The sequence below is a fragment of the Rhinopithecus roxellana genome, chromosome 14, assembly GCF_007565055.1.
Source record: "Rhinopithecus roxellana isolate Shanxi Qingling chromosome 14, ASM756505v1, whole genome shotgun sequence".
NCBI classification, from domain to species: Eukaryota; Metazoa; Chordata; class Mammalia; order Primates; family Cercopithecidae; genus Rhinopithecus; species Rhinopithecus roxellana.
Genome location: NC_044562.1, coordinates 45,967,498 through 45,980,231, shown reverse-complemented (window position 1 = coordinate 45,980,231; position 12,734 = coordinate 45,967,498).

The window sequence follows — 12,734 nt, the reverse complement described above, 5'->3', positions numbered from 1 at the left end:
GAAATTCTTGTTTAAGATTTGGTGGGTGGAACTGAAAGGGCTTCCATTGTACAGTTTATGCTTAATATAGCTTACCTGCTGACTCATCTCATTGTTGTGGGACAGCCGTGCAACTGATTCACCTTCCCCTCTATCCTCCTGCTTCTGCATGTATTAGGAATTAACGTGTGTTTTTAGCTCCATGACAAAAGGCATGAGCTTCCCCTGCAGGCTATCCGTACAACCCAAGTCAAGGACAAGAAGAGCCGACACAGGCTTCAGACCATCTTCATGGGTCCAGTTTACGTTGTGGGTTGCAGTTTATCCTTGCTCTCCCTTACTTTATTCATCTTCCCATCCTGAGAGCATATCCTGTGGAATTCAAGACCCACCAGTTACAAAAAATACCTAAATAGGGCCTACAATTGCTTAAGGTTGGCTCACTCTAACAAATATATTCACCTTAGGCCCTGGCAGCAATCTAATTCCTGTCTCTATGAATTTGCCTATTCTATATATTTCACATAGATGGGAGTCATATAATATGTGGCATTTTGTTATCGATTCTTTGACTCTATATTGTGTTTTCAAGGTTCAGTCATGCTACATATTGGTACTTCATTCTTTTTTATTACTGAATAATATTCCATTGTATGGGTATGATACATTTTGTTCAGCAATCCATTCATCAATTTATTGATGTCCAATACCATTCGTTGAAAAGGCTATTTTCTCTCATTGAATGAAAATGATCACAAATGTGAGGGTTGCTTTCTTGATTTAAAATTTTATTGCACTGATCTATGTGCTTATTTTTATGCCATTACTACATTGTCTTAATTACTGTCACTTTGTAGGAAGATTTGAAATTAGGTGTGGGAATCCTCTAATTTTGTTCTCCTTTCTCAAAGTTGCTTTGTTTTTCAAGAGTTTCTTGCGGCTGGGTGCTGTGGCTCACGCCTGTAATCCCAGCACTTTGAGAGGCCGAGGTGGGTGGATCACCTGAGGTCAGGAGTTCAAGACCAGCCTGGCCAACATGGTGAAACCCATCTCTACTAAAAATGCAAAAATTAGCTAGGTGTGGTAGTGGGTGCCTGCAATCCCAGCTACTTGGGAGGCTGATGGAGGAGAAATGCTTGAACCTAGGAGACAGAGGTTGCAGTGAACTCAGATTACACACTGCACTCCAGCCTGAGTGACAGAGCAAGACTCCATCTCAAAAAAAGAAAAAAAAAAAGAAAAAAAATCTCTTGCATTTTTATTTGAATTTTAAGGTCAGTTTGTCAATATCTGGAAAAAAGCAGCTTGAATATAGATACATATTAAATATGGATTTAAATGTGGATAGCACTGAACTATATATAAGTTTAGAGAGTACTGATGTCTTAAACAATATTAAGTTTTCTATTAATTTATTTGTCTTTAATTTTTAAGTTATATTTTATAGTTTTCAGTAAAAAAGGCTTACACTTATTTATTTATTTATTTATTTTTAATTTACATTTTGAGACAGGATCTCGGTCTTTCACCCAGGCTGGAGCGCAGTGCCATTATCATGGCTCACTATGGTCTCCATCTCTTGGGCTCAACTAATTCTTCTGTCTTAGCGTTTCAAGAAGCTGGGACTGCAGGTGCTCTCCATAATGCTGTGCTAATTAAAAAAAAAAAAATTTTTTTTGTAGAAACGGGGTCTCGTGATGCTACCCAGGCTGGTCTCAAACTCCTGGGCTCAAGTGATCCTTCCATGTTGGATTCCCGAAGTGCTGGGATTACCTGCATGAGCCACTGTGCCTAGTCTATTGAACTTTTAAAAATATATATATTCATAAATATTTTTATTTCTTGATGATACTACACACGGAATTATTTAAGTTTTTTTTAGATTGTTCATTGCTAGTGTATAGAAATACTATTGATTTTTGTCTATAGATCTTGTATCCTACAATGTTCTTAAACTTCTGTAATTCTTGAGTTTAGTAATTTGAGTCTTTTTGCTTGTTTCTTGGTGTCTAGATAAAGGTCTGTCAATTGTGTTGATCTTTTCAAATAACCAACTTTTGATTTTATTTCCTTTTATTGTTTTTCTGTACTCTATGTCATTTATTTCTGCTCTAATCTTTATTATTTTCTTTCTTCTGCTTCCTTTAGGTTTAATTTGCTCCTTTTTTCCAGTGTTTTAAAGTGGAAGTTTGAGTTATTGATTTGAGTTTTTTCTTCTTTTTAAATATAGATGTTTACAGCTATAAGTTTTCTTCTAAACACTGCTTTAGTTGAATCTTATAAATTTTGATTTTTTTTTTAAGACAGAATCTTGCTCTGTTGACCAGGCTGGAGTGCAGTGACGTGATCTCAGCTCACTGCAACCTCCACCTCCTGGGTTCAAGCAATTCTCCTGTCTCAGCCTCCTGAGTAGCTGGGATTACAGGTGCACACCACCACTCTCGGCTAATTTTTTTTTTTTTTTTTTTTTTTTGTATTTTTAGTAGAGACAGAGTCTCATCATGTTAACCAGGCTAGTCTCAATCTCCTGACCTTGTGATCCACCTGCCTCGGCCTCCCAAAGTGCTGGGATTACAGGTGTGAACTACCGCTCCCGGCGTTGGATCACATTGTTAAAAAATAAGCAGCCTGACCCAAAACTTTTATATATAAAAAGTATATAAGATATATATGTTTTGGCCGGGCGTGGTGGCTCATGCCTGTAATCCCAGCATTTTGGGAGGCCGAGGTGGGCGGATCACGAGGTCAGCAGATCGAGACCATCCTGGCTAACACGGTGAAACCCTGTCTGTACTAAAAATACAAAAAAATTAGCGGGGTGTGGTGGTGGGTGCCTGTAGTCCCAGCTACTTGGGAGGCTGAGGCAGGAGAATGGCGTGAACCCAGGAGGCAGAGCTTGCAGTGGGCCGAGATTGCCGCCATTGCACTCCATTCTGGGCGACAGAGCGAGACTCCGTTTCAAAAAAAAAAAGATGTATGTATCTTTCTCTTTCTCTCTTTCCACATATGCACATGCACACATACACACATACATGTATTTTTAAGACATTACAGAGTTATTACGGTTAGGCTTGGAATTAGAGAGGGAATAAGGATTAAGAAACAAATAATAACAAAATAAAATAATGGATTTTCATGACCTTTTACGTTAGTATGTCAGAAAGTGAAAAATGTGATTAATTGAAACTTACGCACGAAAGTAAAATAATTTAATTGCTATAATATTTTTATGATTTTGACAACTTTTAGATGCTAACAAATTTTCATTATACCCAACTGGTAACAAATACAGAGAAAGAATCAATTTCCTCTGACTAATTTGACATGTTAACCCCTTTAAAGGATAAAATGATAACAAACAATAGCAGCTTTAAAACTAAAAAGAAAATGTTCTTTATTGAAGGAGCAGTAGGAGAAGCATAGAAAAAAAAATTTCTATTTTGGTTCTGCAGTGCTCAGTAGCAACATTTCTTAGTTTTAACTAACATTCAGACACTTACGTCACACTTTCATAGCAGTCTAGTAAGAAGAGTTTAGATCAGGAACCACGCTTCCAGAAAGAAAGCACATCCTTTTCCATGGTAGTTTTTTTCACAACAGTCTCTGCAGCAATTCATTCATAAGCTATTTCTTTTTCTTTTGAGCTGATATAGTTCAGGTAAAAAGGAAGGAGATTCACATAAAGTAGGCGTGGGAGTTGCTCTGGCTTCAACACCTCAGGATAACATACCTCTTGTAATATCTTCCATTGCATAGCTTCCAGATTCTTTACAAGTGATATACCCACTTCCAGAAATCACTGTTACTGGAGCAATGTCAAATGACACAATCCCTTAGATTACCAAGGGAACAAAGACGGAGAATAAATTTGGTAACTGTTCAACAGGCAGAATAGAGTACAAAATAAGCAACAAATGATGCAATGTTGCATTCAAGCTGAAGACAATATTTTTTATTCCCTGTATTCTGCTTCTTGCCTTCTTATTAGCCTTTTTCTTACCGAGGCTTCACCTTTTGTTCCTAGGCTTGTAGTTACCCAAATCAGACCAGAGTGCTCATGTGTGCTTCACCCAGTTTAGAAACAATCACATTTATGCTAACTATGAAAATGGACACAGCTAAGTCTCACTACAAAAAATAATCAAATTATTCATTAAAGACATAAAAAGATTGACCACTAAACATTTATTTGAATAACTCCTAATTCTTAAAAAAAAAATTACTTTAATTTTAACTTAACATTGCTTTGTTCTTCCTTGAATTAGAGCATTGCTGCAATACTCTCTTGTTCCCTAAGTAGCTTTTTCCTCAATTTTCAGTTTATTGTCACCTACACCTTCTAAGCCACCTATATCTGGCATCATTGCTAATTTTTCTCTTCCCTGGATCTTTCATTTTTAATCAATCAACAAATATTGCCAATTTTTACCTCATATTTTTATCCAATATATTAGTTTGTTTTCACACTGCTATGATGAACTGCCCAAAACTGGCTAATTTATAAAGGAAATAGGTTTAACAGACTCACAGTTCAGCATGGCTGGGGAGACCTCAGGAAACTTAAAATCATTTTGGAAGGTGAAGAGGAAGTAAGGCACCTTCTTCACAAGGTGGCAGGAAGGAGAAGAGCTGAGCAAAGGGGGAAGAGCCCCTTATAAAACCATTGGATCTCATGAGAACTCATTCAATATCGGGAGAACAGCATGGGGGAACCATCCCTAGGATTCAATTACTCCTACCTGGTCTCTCCCTTGACACAGGGATCACAATTCAAGATGAAATTTGGGTAGAGACACAAAGGCTAACCATATCATCCACATATTCCCTTTATTTTCCATTCACTCTTTTCTTACTATCTAAATCTAATGTATATGTTAATTTTTTTGTTTCAAGAAACTGCATTATGTAAAGAAGGGTTTCTAGATAGTGGTGTGAACCCAGAAAATCTGAGACAGGTCTCAGTTAATTTAGAAAGTTTATTTTGTCAAGGTTGAGGACGTGCCTGTGACACAGCCTTAGGAATTCCTAACAAAATTTGCCCAACGTCGTTGGGGCACAGATTGGTTTTATACATTTTAGGCAGACCTGAGACATCAATCAATATATGTAAGCAGTACATTGGCTTGGTCTGGAAAGGCAGAACAACTTGAAGCAAGGGCAGGAAGACTTGAAGATTCCAGGGAGGGAGATTCCAGATCACCTAGATAGGTGAGACATAACTATTGCATTCTTTTGAGTTTCTGATTAGCCTTTCCAAAGGAGGCAATCAGATGTGCATCTATCTCAGTGAGCAGAGGGATAACTTTGAATAGAATAGGAAGCAGGTTTGCTCTAAGCAGTTTCCAGCTTGAGTTTTCCTTAGTGATTTTGGGGGCCCAAGGTATTTTCCTTTCACAGTGGTATATAAATTTTTAAAGGGGAAGGAAAGAATAACTCAGTATTATCCAGTGGAAAAACCAACCTAACAACACTGACTCTTCAATGAGGTGCTGAAGTTATAGTCAGTATGTTCACTCTTCACCCTTCTAGATGCTTCTTCTATGCTGTCCTTCACCCTCTGGGTCAGCAAGAGGTATGCTCTGGGATTCTTTTGCTATCAAGATGGTGAGTTTCAATAAGTAATTGATATTGTTTTTTCTGCCTTACATTGTGGCCCCTTTAAAAGGATGTCATTGTAGCTTAGGTATTTAACTCATTGGTTGAATCTCAGCCACTGGAACCTATGACCACAATGGCACAATAAGGCCTTAAGAATAATCCAGTTTTCATAGGTCAAAAAGGATAATTAACTAAAATTAGAGGAATATCTTCTAACTTGTGAGTCATCTACATAATATAATATTTTTACTTCAGGACTTAGATTATTCAGTGATAAATTATGCATAAAATTATGTTGAAAATAAGAAAGTAAAAAGTCCTTCTTGAACTTAACATTGAAAACCCAGCCCAAGTTATACATTAACTCATATGTGAACATGGTTTCTAAATTTCTGAAATGTAGTCAAGAGTGGCGGCATACACCTGTAGTGCCAGCTACTTGGGAGGCAGAGGTGGGAGGATCACTTGAGTGCAGGAGTTCAGGCTGCAGTGAGCTATGATTGTGTCTGTGAAGAGCCACTGCACTCCAACCTGGGCAACATAGCAAGATCCTATCTAAAAAAATAAAACATTCTGAAATGTAGATCATAAACTATTTTAATATGTTAGGATGGAGAAATTAAGTAACTATTTATTTGTTTTCTATTTAAAAAGTTAAGCTTTTGCCCACAGAAATTATATGCATATGCCCTTTACAGAGGATGATGAACCTTTGTGAGCAACGAGCTCGGAAGTGAAGCTGAAAAACTAGCCAGAGGAATAGGCCTTCTCTCAGAAACAAATAAATGAACAGAGAAAACTGTTATTTTATAGGATTTGCCAAAAGTTTAAAAAATAAGAATAAACCTGGCTTTCTGGGCCCTCTAAAAATAGTAAGTATTTGTAGCACTAGGTTGGACTCACCACTTGGCCTTGAATTGTATATTTAAAGCTTACATAACATGTAGAAAACATCTCTTCATTTCAAAGGAGAAACAAATAACAACAACAAAAAAAACAAAAACAGATATTTAAAATTTATTAGTCCTAGATAACTCAGCTAGTTAGGGGCAGAACAGAAACAAGAAACAAACTTCTTGACTGCAAATTCAAGTCCTTTCTGCCGATTTTACTTTCTAAAAATAAGAAAATCACGTTAAATATTCCCTAGACTGAATTCCTGTCCTTGGAAAGGGTGAATTCCTAGTCTACTACTTAAACTTGCATGTGGATCTTCAGTATGTTGATCAAGAGATAATGACTCATTCCCTATTAAACATGGTTATTCTCCCTCCCCACTCTTTGAAGAGCCCACAGTCATTTCTGTTATTACAGATTTGACTCTCTGCTATCTCTATGAATCTCACTTTTTAAATTCTCTTTTCCTTGATCACTGTACCCTGGAACACCTCCTTGTTGTCTCTTGAACCTCAGGGACATTATGCTTCTCAGTTGAAATGTTCTTCCTCCAGATACTCTCACAGCTCACTCCCTTGCCTCCATCAAGTTTCTGTCCAAACGTCAGCCTGTGAGGAGGACTTTCTCAACCATTTTATGTAAAGTAGGTCTACCCTAACTCTAAAAATCCCCCTCTCTTTTCTGTGAGACATAAAAATATTTTTAAAATCTTTTATATATTTGTATAGCCCTCATCATTTGACATACTATACTTTCTGCATATTTATTTCTTAATTATCTTATTATCTAGTAATACAACTTCCATTAGGGTAGATTTTTGTTTGCTTGGTGTACTACTATATGTGCAGGACCTAGAACAGTACTTGGCGTACAGTTTGTGTTCAATACATTTGTATGACTAAATTAATCAACACTTAATGCTTCTTCCCCAGGTGCCCATTTCTCCAACTTCCTTCACTCCTCGACATATATCACCACTGCCTTTCATCTAGGACTGTTAAGCCTTCCAACCATAAAGAAATATAAAAAATGAAAACTTTAAATTATTCAGGGGAAATTGCACCAGCAAAATGACAACAAGGCAATGGGTCTCTTTTGGATGTGCAAACATCGGAGGGAACAAACCACTTATGTCAAATGTAGTAATAAGCATTCCTCTTTCTCTACCTTGTTCGCAATGGTATAGAATCCGATCTTTTCCTAAAATTCCCATAACAAGTTAAAAAAACATTTATCTTAACATTTAATATACCTTACTTTATATCTGTAAATATTGCTCTCTCTAATCTGATTATGAATTTCTTAAGATCAGAGACAGTTCTCCATCTTTCTTTTCCTCAGGATGATTAAAACATAGGAAATGCTAGTAAATTTTTACTTAATTGACTTGAATTAAATATTACAGTGAAATTAAGACAAGAAGATCTCCATGAAGCCAGTGATTTCCTTGTTTCTCTAGAATTCCAATCCTTGGAGTAATGCTTACAGATAGTAGGAAATCTGTAAAGGTGAAATTAATGAATAAAATAATGAGACAGAGTTGGAAAAAAGCAAAAGTTCAGAGTAACAGGAAGACTGATTAAGTGATTCATGCCAAAAAGCAAAGTAAAAATATTTTTAAGACTAAGACAAAGAGACAGAAAGAGACTACCAGAAAGTCATCCAGAAGGAGACGACTTCACCAAAAAAGGTGTGACTCACTTTATTACTCTATTTGATTTATTGTGATGCTTTTGAACCAAACTCACAATATCTCTGAGGTATGTCTCTACTTAAGTACCTATTGGTAAAGTTTAATTCATAAATTAGGCACAGTAAGAGATTAAAACAATCACTAACAATAAAATAGAACAATTATAATAATATATTGTAACAAAAGTTGTATAAATATGATATCTCTCTCAAATTACTGTAATATTTTTGGACTGTGGAAAGATAAACCATGGATAAGGGGAGACTATTTTTCCTTTTATTATTATTATACTTTAAGTTCTAGGGCACATGTGCATAATGTGTAGGTTTGTTACATATGTATAATTGTGCCATGTTGGTGTGCTGCACCCATCAACTCATCAGCACCCATCAACTCGTCATTTACATCAGGTATAACTCCCAATGCAATCCTTCCCCCCTTCCCCCTCCCCATGATAGGCCCCGGTGTGTGAAGTTCCCCTTCCCGAGTCCAGGTGATCTCATTGTTCAGTTCCCATCTATGAGTGAGAACATGCGGTGTTTGGTTTTCTGTTCTTGTGATAGTTTGCTGAGAATGATGATTTCCAGCTGCATCCATGTCCCTACAAAGGACACGAACTCATCCTTCTTTATGGCTGCATAGTATTCCATGGTGTATATGTGCCACATTTTCTTAATCCAGTCTGTCACAGATGGACATTTGGGTTGATTCCAAGTCTTTGCTATTGTGAATAGTGCTGCAATTAACATACGTGTGCATGTGTCTTTATAGCAGCATGATTTATAATCCTCTGGGTATATACCCAGTAATGGGATGGCTGGGCCATATGGTACTTCTAGTTCTAGATCCTTGAGGAATTGCCATACTGTTTTCCATAATGGTTGAACTAGTTTACAATCCCACCAACAGTGTAAAAGTGTCCCTATTTCTCCACATCCTCTCCAGCACCTGTTGTTTCCTGACTTTTTAATGATTGCCATTCTAACTGGTGTGAGATGGTATCTCATTGTGGTTTTGATTTGCATTTCTCTGATGGCCAGTGATGATGAGCATTTTTTCATGTGTCTGTTGGCTGTATGCATGTCTTCTTTTGAGAAATGTCTGTATTCCAAATCTTATTTCACTTATTTTTTTTTTCCTAAACACTCTCACTGCAACTTTACTTCACAAATAAGTTCAAAGGGCCTAACTTCCCTACATGATTATTAATATTTTAATAACTCATATTTACATACTCTTGCTTCAAATAATATTCACCTAAAGGAAGCTCTCCATAAGTCTTTAAATCTAAACACTTATAATTTATTAAGCATGTTATACTAACGGATTACTATCAATTTGCCTATGTAACAGAAGTTTCAAGTTCCAAATATTTTTTTTTTGTTAAGAAATCCAAATATTTGTATAGACTGACCCTGGAAATCTGTTATTCTATTAGGGGCCTGTTAACCACTGTGAAAGAAGATAAATGTGTATAGGCACTGAAATAGCTACTTATCCTGAGAAGCCAAATCCCATTAACCTAGCTAAATTGACTCTACTCAAACTGATTTGATCAGAGAATCACTTACCAGAAATCAGAGACATTTGACACTATGGGCGAAAATAGTATCCTAAACTGCTTTCCAGTTTGAATCAAGGACAGCAATAGAATATAAAGGAAAGTATCAACAATGAATAATTCTGGGTCATTCTTCCCGCTGCTTCTGAAGGAATGTAGGCTGACTTTATTTAAGCTATTGTATGTAAAATTGTTAAATAGCACTGCCCAGTAAAAAAAAAATCAATAGTAAACCCCAAATATTTAATTAGTACACATGCAACTTTAGTGTTAGCAATTTTTAGAGTTACATTATTATATGCATGTATACCATAAAAATTACATATTACAAATTCCCCAAAGTTTAGATGATTATTCTATAATTTTAAAAGTTTATATTTGTTTCATTTTATTGTTTTCATTATCACTAGTAACATTTGTTAGTCTCTCTTGGTGAGAGTCGCTATGGTAAATACTTTAAACAGATCATCACATTCAATCCTTATAAGAATTTTTAGAAGCAAATTACCAAATTATCATTATTTCCCTATAAATTTAAAGAAAGAGGCACAACACAACTAAGAAAAGGTTTCTGCTCACCACACATTTACAGTTTTAAAACAGGTTAATAGGTTGATAGGTTTAAGTTATATAAATATTAAGCGAGTGCTGGGCGCAGTGGCTCATGCCTGTACTCCCAACACTTTGTAAGGCCAGAGCAGACAGATTGCCTGAGCCCAGGATATTGAGACCAACCTGGGCAATATGGTGAAGCATCTCTACAAAAATACAAAAAATTAGCCAGGCAACGTGGAATGCTCCTTTATTCCCAGCTATTCAGGAGGCTGAGGTGGGAGGATCACTTGAACCAGGGAGGTTGAGGCTGCAATAGGCCATGATTTTGCCACTGCACTCCAGCCTAGCAACAGAGAGAGACCTGTTTAAAAAATAAATAAATAATAAAAATATTAAGCAAAGCAAGGCATAATTTAGTACTAACTTGATTGATGCAGAACCTCTAGGAGTTAAAGTATTTAGTATCCCCAAATCTTGTATCATTATCCAAAATATTTGTTTATGTAATTCCCTTTATTAAATGTGCTTCTTTGGATTGTAGCAGTTTGTATTCTTCTTTAGTTGTATGAATAAAATGCATTCTTTTCACTCAATAAACTAATTTTGAACCACGACTTTTGTTTTATATGACCTTGTAGTTTCATAATTTTTGTAAAGAAAATAAGCAAGTTTTTAAAGCAGTTTTAAAGCACACATTTTTTAACAGAGAAAAAGAATATTTATTTACAACGTGTACTCTTAGTTCATATACTAAGAACCTCTATCTACTGGACAAATGGGTAACATAACCAAGAAAGGCAGATAAGTTTTTGTCTAAGGATTGCTAATTGTTTGAAAAGCTTCTTTTCCTTCTTTGGTTATCTTACCTGTTTTTAAAAGAACATAGTCTGCCCATAAAAACAATATTTTATGCTCCGTTTAGAGAACAAAGCCACAAATCTTTCTGGGTGGCTGAACAATGTCTCTGGGATATATAACAGTAAGTCATTTTTTGAAGCATAACCATTTTGAGTTCACTCAGCTATGCTCCTACACTTTTTTTTTTCCGCTAGGAGAGGGTTCTAGAAACTAATCCCATCCACAGCACAGCTGACCAAGGATGAACAAGGATTTATTCATATTTTCCATAACAACCTCCTCATATATTTCTGTATAGAAGAAAAAACAGAACTATTTGCTAGCATCTTCATGCCCCTGAGCACAACCAAACCCTCAGCTTACACTGAAATGGCAGTGTTACAGAATATTACAAAGTCAGCTATTCTTGTCATGCCTCATATCCCTTTAATGTCTGCTAGTGTTCCCCACTTACTATCTGTTCTTTGTTAAATATATGAATATTTAGGATAGATAGAGAGAGGAAAAGAGAGCGAGAGATTTGGATGAGGTTCTTCCCCTCTTTTTCTCTTTTTCTTTGACTTATCTAAGCCCTATCTTTCCTGAAAGTATTTTTCACTCTGCTCTCTGGAAATCAAATTTCATGTTTCCTAAGCTTCCCTATGAGCTCAAACTTTTCACAATAATTCTCTGTCTCCAATTTTTGTGTCAACTTAAATCTCGTACAGGAATAATGTTTTTACTTAAACTTTTTCCAAAAGAAGTTATTTTTGTTTTGTGTCTCATAAGCCATTTGGCAATATCAATCACTCACTCATTGTCCAGCTCTGCCATTAACCTACATCCTTATCAGGCTCCCAAGGTCACTTGAAAATTTTCAACTAGGCAAAACAATTTCTCTATACCTAAAATGCCAGCATTGTCTTGACACCTTGACCGCCTTAATTCCATTAAACTGGGCTTCCATCTCCTTAAGCCACTTATATTCGCAATCACAGCCTTTCGTTTTAGTGCCCAGAACCACTTAACTCCCACTGCACATTTTTACAACTTGATGGTAGCATTCTTGCTGTTCCCTAAATATGACAAGCTTATTCTCACCACTGTGCCTTTGTACAAGCTCTCTTTTCTCTGGAATATATGTGTCAGTCAGGATGATTTTAGTTGCAAGTAATGGAAAAATGCAAATTGTCTTAAACAATAGAACACATAATATAATGTAAATGAAAGTTGAGGGAGATCAGGCTTTAAGGTTTATTGACCCAGAGCTCAACAATGTAATAAAGTTCTTAAGTTCTTTCCATTGTTTAGTTCAATCATCCTTTATGCTGGCTGCATTCTAAATTCAGTCTTCATATTCTGAGAATGTCTGCCAGTTGGAATTATGATAAGATGCTTTCTCGTTGACATCTAGAGTTGGATTCTTTCACCCTCCAGAAGAGTGATTGACTTCCCTTCCAAGAAACCTTCATAAAGTTCCCTTTTCATCTTATTCTCCAAGTAGTGGCAGCGGGAGACATACCGCCATCCCTCAATCAGTAACTGTGGAAAGGCAGAAGGGATTACTTTACTTGGTCAACAATAATTAGACTCTAACTTTAAATCTAGGGATGG